Source organism: Capra hircus, chromosome 1 (assembly GCF_001704415.2).
Source record: "Capra hircus breed San Clemente chromosome 1, ASM170441v1, whole genome shotgun sequence".
Taxonomy (NCBI): domain Eukaryota; kingdom Metazoa; phylum Chordata; class Mammalia; order Artiodactyla; family Bovidae; genus Capra; species Capra hircus.
In genome coordinates, this window is record NC_030808.1 from 75,392,063 (window position 1) to 75,406,452 (window position 14,390).

Genomic DNA, 14,390 nt, shown 5'->3' on the forward strand with positions numbered 1-14,390 from the left:
ATATGACACAGTAAAGTTAAAACGAAAAGAAAAAAAATAGTCATGAGACACAAACAAGTAATAGATCGATATGTAAGATTTAAAGAGGAAAACATAAAAGATATAAAGCTTCACTTTATGGTAAAGAAACAGACAATTTAAAAATAACCATTCTAGCATTAATAAAGCCAATAAAATAGTACTAAAATAAAAATAATTATACCAAAGGAAACAATAAAAATGATCAGATTTAGCTCCATAAATACCTAGAAAATAGTAAAAGGGAATTTAGTAGGTGCACTTTCTAATTAAAACTGAATAGTTTTTAGAGACTACTTTTTAGTTTCTAGAATAGTTTAATTAGAAACTTTCTAATTGAGTCGCGCTTCCTCAGGCAGCAGCCATGGCGGGACAAGAGGATCCGGTGCAGCGGGAGATTCACCAGGACTGGGCGAACCGGGAGTACATTGAGGTCATCACCAGCAGTATCAAGAAAATCGCAAACTTTCTCAACTCATTCGATATGTCTTGTCGCTCAAGACTTGCAACAATAAACGAGAAACTGACAGCTCTTGAACGGAGAATAGAATACATACAAGCCAGGGTGACAAAAGGTGAAACCCTCACCTAGGACTGTGCCAGGCTGCTGCTGGGAAGCTTACTCTTACAGCAGGCAGCCTCTCCTGGGAAAGGCCCCAGCAGGCTTCAACTCCTTCCTCTCTCCTTAAAGAACAACAGGGCTTATTGTTTTTCCTTTTTTCAAAAGTGTGGCCTTTGGGCTCTGCCATGCACACCCAGAAGTGTGATGTGGCGTGTGGGAAGGAGTCCGGGGACCTCTTGGAAACATTGTTAGGCATTTTACCTCTTCAGTAATGTTCAGTACGTGTCAACATATTTGAGGCACTGAGAGCCAAAAGCCTGGGACTCTGTCAAGGGCCTCCCCACCTCTCTCTTTTTCTCTCTCTCTCTCTCTCAGTCTTTCCTTATAGCTCTCATTGCCTGTGCATTGATTCTATAAACAGTCCTTGTCTTCTTCCCACCTTTGGCTGGGGTGGGAAGCAGTCCTGGCTGAGATGCCCTGGTGAATGGCTGCCAGAGAATGTTGTTGCTAACCCACCAGTTTCTCGTCCTTTTGGGGAGGTCAAGGCCAGGCCCCCACTTGGCTTGAAAAAGGACATTTTCAGAGTTTTCTGTCTGTCACTTGGGGTGTCTTTACCTCTCATATTTCCCTAATAAACTCAACTTTATCTGACTGCTGTGATTGTGGTGGGGAGAGGAGCTAGAGACGGGGTGAACCTCTTCCACAGAAATCTGATGTGTGGGTTTCTTAATCTAACAAAACTTTCAGATGTAGCCATTTGATCAAAGCCTAGGTGGCTTGCAAGCTGGAGCCCCCATATTTGGACTTTGAACTCATTCATCCTGGGAATCCTTTGGTCATTTAGCAGACTTTACCAAGTACTTACTCTGTAGGGACTTAATACTCAATAAAATATACAGTGTTAAAAAAAAAAGAAACTTTCTAATTAAAACTTTCATCAAATAAGTAATTAAAAATTTTCTACTCTTTGAATATTCAAAATCATCCATTTAGTAAATATTGTATCAAGGTGGTATTTAATATACTGTTAAGTCAATATTTAAAAATAAACACAGACAAAAATTAATTGAATTTGAACAAAGATAATATATAAATCTAAATGCTCTCATTATGTAAAAATAGAAAGGAAAAAAATTAGCTGAGTTGAATAAATCAAATGGTAGCGAAAAAAAGTAATCTAAGTAAATTAACAAGCTAAAAAATAGCAGCATTCAAAAATATAAAGGTTGTATTGTTTTAAAGAAACACCAGAAAATAACCGGAAAACTCAGTCAAGAAAAATACACAGAAATAAGCTTTTGCAAGAGAAAGAACCTATAGCAATATATTGGATTTGAGCAAATATAATACACTTTAGAAACAGTTTACTTTTAATAATTTTTAAAAACAAACAGTTTTCAAAAATGTAAAGTTTTAAAGAAAAAGAAAATGTGAATTTACTTTAAACTAACTTAAAGTGACATAATTTTACTAATGAATTTAGATGATAAACCTATTAATTAACAAAATATTTAAGCTAAATTTTTAATTAAATAGTATAACTTTGGTGTGATATTCAGTTATAGTTGAGAAATAGTCTTCAGAATGAAGACTATGGACTATGTAATGACATAAAAAATGCTTAGAAGAAAATCAAGTGAAACATTGAATAAATATTTCCATAGTTACTCTAAATGTTAAATTAAAAAATTTACTATAAATTCTATAATATCTATAATAAATTCTAAAGACAAAATTATGTCCAAATGTTAACAATGATTGTAATTTCATATCTTTCATATATTTTTAAGCTTCTTATAGTTCTTTGATGCAGATATTATTCTAGGTCCAATGATTTCAACAATAAAAAGAAAGAAATAAAGGAAGAAAGAAAGAAGAGGAAATAGGAAGGGAGGGAGGGAGAGAAAAACGAACAAAAAACCGTCAACCTCTCAGAGCTTCTAATCTAATGAGCAAAACAAAGGGGTGTGTGTGTGTGTGTGTGTGTCTGTGTGTGTGTGTGTGTCTGTGTCTGAAAATACAGGATATACTATGACTCCTGAAAAAAGAGATTGGGATGAAGAATGATGTGAAGCTATCATCACAGATAAAACTTCTCTGAGGATTTGTTATTTAAGAGGAGATCTAAATAAAGAAAGGAATTGAGCCATATGAATCTTTGGGCAGGTTGATTAGTTTAAAAGAATATTAATACAAGGCCCCAAGAAGGCCAGATAAGGGTGTTGTAGCACGCATTCCAGGAAACGAACTCACTCAGAAGGACAATGGAGATAGTGGAGTGCAGTTTATTACACCAGCGGGCCCAAGGTAGAGTCTCCTCTTAGCCAAGACCAGTTTTTGTAAAAACCTTATAAACCCCAAGTGTATGTGCTCAAACCCACCTCCCCAAATTCTCTGAAACTAGTCTGAACAAAGGAAAAGAAAGATACAATCAAAGTTAACCTGTGATTCATATGCCTTAGGCCTAGGTAGTTAACACTGGACAATTATCAATAGGCCTGTGGTCATACCCCAATAAACATAATAGAATTTATGATTCTATTTGGTTACACAGATAAATAAGGTATTCTTTTAGGCAACGGAGAGTCTAGGTTTGAGCCCTGGGGCTTTTCCATCCTGGGGGTCTGGTTTTCCAGTTGGTATGTCGTTTCCATAGATACTGGGCATATAGCTCAAAGTCCACAGTATGGCCCAAGATGGAGTCCTGCTTTCAAGATGGAGCCTGTTCTGTCTGTTTCCTCCTTAAAGGGGATTGAAGTAAGGGGATTGAGTGGATTGAATAAGAAGAAGAGTCATAGATGTTTGACATCATACAGGGCCTTAGGAATTATGTAAAGGATTCTGGATTTTCCTCTGGGGTGGGATGGTTTTGATTAGGGGATGATGTGATATGATTTATGTTTTAAAATTATTCTCTTGGTGGCTTAATAGAGACCCATGCCAAGTGAGACAGGAGGCGAGGAAAGAAGAAATAAGATAAATTTAAAAAGAATATCACAAGCAGAAGATTGTACTAGTTAGGGATTTTTTTTAATAAAAAATGTATTACTCTAATAGCTTAGATATATGATTCAGCAATGAAAACCTGGAGAAAATACTTGTATTTATAAATGGGTAAGGTTTAAACTTATAAAACTTCATACAAATTAATGAGAATAATACTGTGACCACCACAATATTTTAGTTATTAAAAGTTAATTAACAGAAAAGAGATTATACTAATTAAACAAATCTGAAAATATGCATACTTACTGGCAACCACAAAAATGCAAATGGAAACACTGTAACAACCCTGATTACTTATTGTGTTAGCATTTTTATTTTTCAAAACACCAATGCACAAATATAATAGGGTCCTGTGGAAGAAGTTTTACATATATTGCTATTTTAATGTGTTTATATTAGGCCTAAATAGGTTTATATCCTTTGACCTAGAAAGCATAACTCTCAGAAAATACCTTATGGAAAAAATACTTAATTTAAAATATGCTTATAAGCTAAATTGTCTCAGAATTTATAAAAATACAAAACTTAGAGACACTTTTTAAAAGCTAATTTAAAAAATAGGGAATGGCCAAATAAACCTACTGGAATATTTATGAAACCATTAAGAAATCTACTGCTTCATGTAGAAAACTACTTATAGTATTTCTAATTGTGAGGGGCATGTTATAATATTTAACATAAGGTGTAATAAAAACCATGTATGTAAAAGTGCTGTAGATATGGAAATATACTAGAAGAAAATATAACAAAATATTAATGTTGGTGATATTTATCTCAGGTAAATATGTACTTTTTTCTTTGCTTTCTTTAAATTTCACATTATGTTTAATAAAGACATATTATTTGAGTACACGTGTTTTAGATTATGTTAAATTCAATGAATTGCATTATTTAGTAGCAATCACCAAAGTGTGCTCAATAGAACACAAACAGCACTATTAAAAAGGGATTTAGAACCCATTGGGTTGCACATAGGAGACCAACTCAAGGAGAAAGTATCTGTTTTACTGGGCTGTTGAATAAGAGATCTGAGTTCAAGGTTGTCAGTGAGGCTATAAAATTTAGTGGTGAAATTCAGGAAAGGAAGTCTTTATAAACTGTGTATATTAAAATATGCATAAGATACACATCGGGGTAACATCTAAAATACTATGCATGAGTGAAGTTCCCAAGGAGACCAACACCTAGAAACCAGAAATAGGGGCTTGGTAAGCCTTTCAAGTTTTTGAGATTGCATCCAAGTACTGCATTTCAGACTATTTCTGTTGACCATGATGGCTACTCCATTTGTTCTAAGGGATTCCTGCCTGCAGTAGTAGATATAATAGTCATCTGAGTTAAATTCACCCATTCCAGTCCATTTTAGTTCGCTGATTCCTAGAATGTCAACGTTCACTCTTGCCATCTCCTGTTTGACCACTTCCAATTTGCCTTGATTCATGGACCTAACATTCCAGGTTCCTATGCAATATTGCTCTTTACAGCATTGGACCTTGCTTCTATCACCAGTCACATCCACAACTGGGTATTGTTTTTGCTTTGGCTCCCTCCCTTCCTTTTTTTTGGAGTTATTTCTCCACTGATCTCCAGTAGCATATTGGGCACCTACTGACCTGGGGAGTTCCTCTTTCAGTATTCTATCATTTTGCCTTTTCATACTGTTCATGGGGTTCTCAAGGCAAGAATACTGAAGTGATTAGCCATTCCCTTCTCCAGTAAGACCTACAAGACCTTTTGGACTAACACCCCAAAAGATATCCTTTTCATTATAGGGGACTGGAATTCAAAAGTAAGAAGTCAAGAAACACCTGGAGTAACAGGCAAATTTACCCTTGGAATATGGTATGAAGCAGGGCAAAGGCTAATAGAGTTTTGCCAAGAAAATGCCTTGGTCATAGCAAACACCCTCTTCCAACAACACAAGAGAAAACTCTACAGATGGACAACACCAGATGGTCAGCACTGATATCAGATTGATTATAATCTTTGCAGTCAAAGATGGGGAGCTCTATACAGTCAGCAAAAAAAGAGCAGGAGCTGACTGTGGCTCAGATCAAGAACTCCTTATTGCCGAATTCAGACTTAAATTGAAGAAAGTAGGGGAAACCACTAGACCATTCAAGTATGACCTAAATCAAATTCCTTATGATTACACAGTGGAAGTGAGAAATAGATTTAAGGGACTAGATCTGATAGACAGAATGCCTGATGAACTATGGATGGAGGTTCATGATACTGTACAGGAGACAGGGATCAAGACCATTCCTAAGAAAAAGAAATGCGAAAAAGCAAAATGGCTGTCTGGGAAGGCATTACAAATAGCTGTAAAAGAAGAGAAGCCAAAAGCAAAGGAGAAAAGGAAAGATATAAGCATCTGAATGCAGAGTTCCAAAGAATAGCAAGGAGAGATAAGAAAGCCTTCCTCAGCAATCAACGCAAAAAATAGAGGAAAACAACAAAATGGGAAAGGCTAGAGATCTCTTCAAGAATAATTAGAGATACCAAGGGAACATTTCATGCAAAGATGGGCTCAATAAAGGACAGAAATGGTATGACCTAACAGAAGCAGAAGATATTAAGAAGAGGTGGCAAGAATACACAGAAGAACTGTACAAAAAAGATCTTCACAACCAAGATAATCACGATGGTGTGATCACTCATCTAGAGCCAGATATCATGGAATGTACAGTCAAGTGGGCCTTAGAAAGCATCACTACAAACAAAGCTAGTGGAGGTGATGGAATTCCAGTTGAGCTATTTCAAATCCTGCAAGACGATGCTGTGAAAGTGCTGCACTCAATATGCCAGCAAATTTGGAAAACTCAGCAGTGGCCACAGGACTGGAAAAGTCAGTTTTTATTCCAATCCCAAAGAAAGGCAGTCCCAAAGAATGCTCAAAGTACTGCACCATTGTGTTCATCTCACACGCTAGTAAAGTAATGTTCAAAATTCTCCACGCCTGGCTTCAGCAGTACATGAACCTTGAACTTCCAGATGTTCAAGTTGGTTTTAGAAAAGGCAGTGGAACCAGAGATCAAATTGCCAACATCTGCTGGATCATTGAAAAAGCAAGAGATTTCCAGAAAAAAAGCACCTATTTCTGCTTTATTGACTATGCCAAAGCCTTTGACTGTGTGGATCACAAGAAACTGTGGAAAATTCTGAAAGAGATGGGAATACCAGACCACCAGACCTGCCTTTTGAGAAACCTACATGCTGGTCAGAAAGCCACAGTTAGAGTTGAACATGGAACAGATTGGTTCCAAATAGGAAAAGGAGTACGTCCAGGCTGTATATTGTCATCCTGCTTATTTAACTTATATGCAGAGTACATCATGAGAAACCCTGAACTGGAAGAAGCACAAGCTGTCATCAAGATTGCTGGAAGAAATATCAATAGCCTTAGATATGCAGATGACACCACCATTATGGCAGAAAGTGAAGAGGAACTAAAAAGCCTCTTGATGAAAGTGAAAGAGGAGAGTGAAAAAGTTGGCTTAAAGCTCAACATTCAGAAACTAAGATGATGGCATCTGGTCCCATCACTTCATAGGAAATAGATGGGGAAAAAGTGGAAACAGTGTCAGACTTTGTTTTGGGGGGGCTCCAAAATCTCTGCAGGTGGTCATTGCAGCCATGAAATTAAAAGACACTTACTTCTTGGAAGGAAAGTTATGTCCAACTTAGATAGCATATTAAAAAGCAGAGAGATTACTTTGCCAACAAAGGTCCATCTAGTCAAGGCTATGGTTTTTCCTGTGGTCATGTATGGATGTGAGAGTTGGACTGTGAAGAAAGCTGAGTGCTGAAGAATTGATGCTTTTGAACTGTGGTGTTGGAGAAGACTCTTGAGAATCTCTTGGACTGTGATGAGACCCAACCAGTCCATTCTGAAGGAGATCAACCCTGGGATTTTTTTGGAAGGAATGATGCTAAAGCTGAAACTCCAGTACTTTGGCCACCTCATGCGAAGAGTTGACTCATTGGAAAAGACTCTGATGCTGGGAGAGATTGGGGGCCAGAGGAGAAGGGGACGACAGAGGATGAGATGGCTGGATGGCATCACTGACTCGATGGACATGAGTTTGGGTGAACTCCGGGAGTTGGTGATGGGCAGGGAGGCCTGGCGTGCTGCAATTCATGGGGTCACAAAGAGTCAGACACAATTGAGCGACTGAACTGAAGACTTTCAAACTTCAGTGAAAGTCCTCCACGGAGGAGTCATATTTTAATAACAAAAACCATACCCAAGAGTTAAAAACATTAGAACAAGTGGTTAAAAAACACTAACAAAAATGGATTACTACAATAATGTCTAAAGCCAGTCTTCCACAAGAACAATATGATGCTCCAGTCATTTAACTGTTTGTTGGAGTAAAACTTATAAAATGCAATGCCTTTAATAAACAGAATTCAGTTCCTAACCGTTACCACTGATAATGCCCAGCATACAATAAAAAAACCTACTATTTATGTGAGAAATAACAAAAATCTGGAGGAATGTGATCAAATAACTTTCAAAATCACCACATGCTATACTCCATTTTTGAGGAATCATAATGTAAAACATGCCGAAAGCTCTCTGAAATTTACAGAAATCTGCTTAATGTTGTTTAATTCAGTATTTCCCAAACTTATTTCATGTTTTAAAAAAATCATCACGGAAACAATATTCTGAATACTTTGAGAAAAAAGCTCTCACGAATTAAAACATATAATAATCATTCTAGTTGGGTAATATGTTTTAGTAAAAGATGTAAGTTTGCAGTGTCTCTCCAAAAAATATTAAAAAATATATCAAGCTAGCAGCGTCCTCCCAGAAACATATGCAAATGGGTGACCCTGTCTTTTGAGTCTCCTATCATGGGCACATATACTGAATCATTTCTATCAAAAAGTAGTAAGATTTCCTACATATTTTCTGTTTCACTTATTAATTTCTAACCCAAAGATTTTGCGTTTATATCTCTGAAATGTATCTGAACTTTCCAAAATATTAAATACCTCAGAGTACTACATTAGTGATACAATGTTAATCACGTTTAAAATAAAATGATCATTGAATTTTAAATAAGGGTTCCTCAGAGAGCTACTAACTGCTCTATTTTGCATCTTCATGCCTAATTTCATTATTACTTCCTCCTACCATGGAGAACATTATGTTCCTCTGAAACTTTATTTATTTATTTATTTATTTTTGCTGTTTATAAAGCTTTGGGGACCATGCATATTTATGAAGATTAATTCTTCTGGGTGCCTCTCTAACTCAAACTTCTAAAATATAAACAAGAACAAGTAAGCAAACAAAATTAGATATTTCTATGAAAGAAAAAAAGGTGCTTAGTTTATAAAGATAGGAAATATATTTTAGCTAATTATCAATTAAGAAATGTGGAGTTAAGAAAGTTATTATGAATGCAGAAAATTCCAAATGTCAAGTAACTTCCTATTTAACTTCAGAAGAGATTAAATAAATTTCTTTCTGTGTAATTTCTGGCTATATTCATTGAAGTAATTTATCTAGATATCTCAGGCCAGAGTCATTTCATTGTTCTTCCTCATACAAGGAAAGATAAAGAACATCTCTAGCTTGGAGGAAATATTTTAAAGTGCTCCACTCCCAGGTTCATTTTGACATTAGCATCTTCCAGTTTGCCTATGTGGACCTAAAATAGAAACATATATATGACCATAACCCACACATTTATACAGGAATTCTAATCAGTCTTTCTTTAAGGAAGAAGTCCTTTGCTACTGACCCATCGTTCTGTAGAATAGGCCCTCATACATTATGTGGGTGGATGGCCATGATTTGTGAAAAAGAGTTTGAAAGAGAAGAACTCAAACAAAGAAAGAGATGAATATTAACATGTGTCTCATATCCTTGGAAAGATTTGAGAGTCAATTTCATTCACTGAAAACAAAAATAGACTGCTAAGGAAAGAGATCAATTCTAAAATTTATCGTCTCTATGTGCAGTACAACCAGGCATGGTGTTCCCCCTGACATGCTACAGTACAAAGTGCACAGTACCAGTTCTGAAGTATACTGGCCAGAAATATTGGAACTGAGTATCATCAAGCTTTTATCTCTGATTTCTAATTCACAGGAAACAGAGTGGACAGAATAATAATTGTACCATAAGGAGGAAATCAGACAAAGCTTGAATTGGGGCCTTCTGTCAAATGATGTGGTTTCCTCAAAAGTCAATGACAGAAAAAAAAAGAATGGCAACAGTGAACATGATTAAAAGAGACTTTGCTTGAAATTTGATTCAAATGAACTACATATAAAAAGTTGTTTGAGGGCAACTGGGAAAAATTAAAAAAGGATTTAGTATTAGAATACATTAACACATAAAAATATGTTAAAAATAAGTTTTGCTGGTGTTATAATAGAGTTGTTACATAAGAAACTGTACTCAGATTTTTAAAGATGAAACTATATTATTTAGGGTCAACATGCAGTGAAATTAGTAAGATAGTTATTAAAAAGGTTTCATAGTAATAAAAAGAATTTAAAAAGACAAAGATACACAATGAGACACTGATACTTGTTAAACACAGAGGGTCATTACTGAACATAGTCTATTCTCTCCAACTTTGTGTATTGTACATGATCAAATCTTAGATACTAGCCAATGCACCACTAAAGAACAGGCAAGAATTAAACTATGACCATCATCAACTGTGAGCTATATTCCAACCTTAGAGATATTAGGAGCTAAAAAATTAAGTGTACCTTAGATGCAAGGAAATTTTGTACAGTTGGATTTTTCACTTAAAGAAAAAGAAGATGACATTTTGGAAGTTACAAGTGTATGTAAGAAGTAGAGGTGGGGTGGAATTCAGAAAGGTGAATGATCTCAATTCTTTTGGAAGGGACTCTACCTGGCTAGATAGGTAACTGTGCCCCTTCCAGAGAGAGAAGGCAGGTTTAAACATAAACAGCCATGAAAAGAATGAACAGAAATAGACTCACAGACATAGAAAACAAACATGGATATCAAAGGGGACAGGAGGGGAGGGATAAATTAGGATTTTGGGATTAAAATATATATATATGATATATGTATATATCATATAGAAAGTTAACAAGGACCTATTGTATAGCACAGGGAAATAAACTCAATATCTTATAATAACCTATAATGGAAAAGAATCTAAAGAAGAATATATCTATCTATATCTATATCTATATATAAACACTTTGCTGTACACCTGAAACTAACACACACAGTAAATCCACTATATTACAATAAGTTTTTTTTTTTTTTTTTTTTTTTTCAAAAAATAGGAATTTTGGTGTGTGTATTTGCCTGGAGAAAGTTTCTCTCCCACATAGCTCATTGGCTTGCAAAGAGTCACTTAGAAATTACTCTTAAAACATAGTCCAGAGGACCCTGACTCCTACATTCTTGGGAGAAGAAGAGCTCCTAGATAGAGAGGAACTTTCTTTGGAAGGATGCAAAATTTAAATGGGAGGTTATGTAACAAGGTTATAACTCAAATTATAGATCAAATTTTTCTCTGCACACTCCCTTCTTTCTTTCTCTCTTCTGTGAAGAGCCTTCTCTATTCTTTAAGTCACTGGAAAGCAAAAACAAAACTATAAAGCACTAATCCCTCACCTCAACTATATATATATATATATATATATATATATAATTTCCTAAAAGGAATGTTCCATATAAGCCTAGAATTAGAGAAAAGGAGAGAGAAGTGAAGTGTACCTCTTACTGACAAATGGAAATTAGAAGATGGCCTGGGTAAAGAGCATAAAAGGAAAGAATAAATCTGATTACACATAGATCTATTTCTTTTATTTTAACCTTTGGATTCTGTTGCTTTTGCTACAAGTTAAGAATGTCGCCTATACCTGAAATATACATTATAGCCCATTCTCAGTGTATAATATTCTGCCATTCATACAGAGATAAAAATTTGCAGAACAGAGAATAATATTTGTCTTGTTGGAAGTTTACAGGAATATTATAACTTGACTTACCAGAACAGCTGCAAGAACAAAGGATTCTGACATCAAGAAATTTGCAACTACCAACCATACCCCTTCACCTTTTAGTATAAAGGAAGCTTGAATTCTAACTTGGGTATGATTTTTTGGGGGACACTAGTCCACCATCTTATTCATCTGCTGGCTTTCCAAATAAAGTCGCTATTCCTGGCTCCAACAACTTGTCTCTTGATTTACTGCCCTGCCATTCGGTGAGCAGTACGAGATTAGACTTGGTACCATGAGGGAAAAGATAGGAGGAACTCAAAGCTGTTCTTGGGTGTGGGTTTTCTCCATAGAAACTTGGTACTTAAGGACAATCTGCCATTTGACAATCTGCGTGGACATTTGTCAGAAGGAAAGGACTTTGAGTCCCTAAACTCATAATACAGACAAATGGGCTGTATGTAAGTTAAGTAAGAAAAAGCTAAAACAAAATACAGTGGGCTGTAATGTATTTTGGGGAATCTTGAGGGCAAGAGAAAGGCTAACTGCCTGCTTTGGAGACAGAGCAGGAAAGTGTGATGGTGTAGGGATTGCTCTTCACACCAGAGGTTGTTGAGTAAGGAATGAAGATTTGGAGGCTGTCTCCAAATCTTCATTGCCTTAGAGTCCTATCCAATGGGTTGGCTGGGGGAGTCCAGGAAACATAAGAAGAAAGTAACTGAAATTATTCCCCACTATGTACCCAATTTCAGAGGGAACCACTACAAGCTACTGCTGTGAAGAAAGAAGCATCAAGGAACTGAAGGCAAAAGAGCTCAGCAGGAAACTTGTGGAAAGTCACTGAAAGTCTTCAGGAGAGAAAGAATCATCTTTAAACATCTGGCACTCACATAGAACTCAAAGCTGGCACACAAAAGTACAAGTTCAAGTAAGAACTGTCTCCTCTACCTTTCCCCACTTTAACCTTGATGGGAGAGCTAAACAGCAGGGAGTGAGTAGGGAAAGAGATGAGTACAGAGAACAAAGAGACACTTACTGTGTTCTAATTTCCCACCACAGTCTGCAGTGCCTTAAACTGGAAAAGGGGGAAGACTTAACACAAGTGAGGATGTCTGTGGCTCAAAGGGACAGCAGTACTGTTTATTATCAAACACGTGGCAGAAAATTCATGACTTTGCTGGAGTTTTTAATGCAGGGACAAGAGAAAAATAAAATTTTATTTGACAATCATTTTTTCTTTTGGTATGTTGTTAAATATGATTACTGCACTTTCTTAATGTGGAGGAATCTTCTCCAGGGGTGAGGCCAAGTAATCATATTACAGGATGGTCTTCCCAAATCAACACTGAAGTGACTAGGTGAATTTCTCCTGGATGAGTTTGTGTTCTCAGGTTCATATTTACCAGACCACTGAAGTCAACTAGCATCCATGGAGCTAAAAGCAACATTTATACTCTCTTTCCTCAAGTAATGGGTTCTAGTAAGACAAGCTGGGACTTCGACCCTTTGCTGCAGTCCTTGCACTTAGACAAAAGTCTCCTCAAGCAGCAAAATACAAATAAACTATAAGAGACTAAAAATAACTGTGAGCATTCACAGTTGGGGCAAACTGTAGACAAGATACAAAAAGACCAAAACAACCTGACTGCCACTTCTGAAGAGCTGGGAGCAAAAGCAAGGGGTTGGGAGAACAAGCAGAGTACCGTGCATGCCTCCTGCATCCCAAAAGGGTGGACAAACCACCTAAGCCACCCCTCTGGCCCGACCCCTGGACACATCCCTACCTACTCTCACTCTATATAAGGAACCAGCTCGCTCCTCCCCTGAGCCAGAGAGTGGACAAGGGAGATTGTTGCTTGTTCTCACTCCCTGCTTTGCAGCAGGGCCCCCAATAAAGTCTTGCCTAAATTTCCTGCCTGGCCTTTGATCAATTTTTTAAAGAGTAAGGAAGTCCACCCTGGTCCATAACATTAGGAACAAAATTTTTCTTGATAAAGTGGCCATGGTACTACCAATGGCTTTGCTGCCTGATTGGAAGAGTTACTGTGTTAATGTCCTGCTAGTACTGGATGTCCCATTAACTCTCAGGACTTTTGAAAAATTAGGCACATCAGAGACTAAACACTGAATCAGCACAACTTTTGAGACCTTGAAGCTAATGAAAGGCATATCCTAAGTGTAGCTGCAAATAGAAAAACATTCATCTTTCTTTTAAAAGGCATCAAGAACACTTCTAGATGAGACTGAGTTCAATCATGTATTTAAAAGCACTGAAACCTCTCTGGACATTTAATTCTGTAGGGCAAATAATTGTATTTCAGGGCTTTATTTTAAATTTTGATGTCTTTAACTTTCAGAGAATTTTAATCTTTAGACTTTTATTTTCCCTAGGAGTTTGATATGATTCTAAAATTTGGGGCATCTTTGTATTGTTGGCTTTTATTGTTGGAATGTCTTTATAGATTAAAAATTTAATTTATAATTTAAAAATCAGTAACATTTATTTCTAAATATAGAGGATGGAAGAAGAATATAGTCTGGGTGTTTAAGCTTGAATTCTCTTTATTGGCTTCTGAAAAGACTAGGGCCCTTTATATGAACTGTTCATATTTATCTCATCACAATTGGTTTTGCAGTTTTTAAGAAGCCACCTAGAAAGTGAAGAACATGTTAGAAACAACAAAAATAGAACTAGAGAAACTAGTTGGGAGCCTGCTGCATAATTTTTGTGAGAGGTGATGAAAACAGTAACTGTGGTAAATGCTAATGGAAGGTGAGGAGAGAGATTGAGGGAGATTAAGGGGGGATTCAGATTTCGTGACTGACTGAATTTGGGTGGTGAGAA

At 36.4% G+C, this 14,390-nt stretch overlaps 1 pseudogene; it reads left to right on the plus strand.

The window, feature by feature from the left end:
• On the plus strand, positions 370 to 653 carry LOC102188171 (annotated as a pseudogene).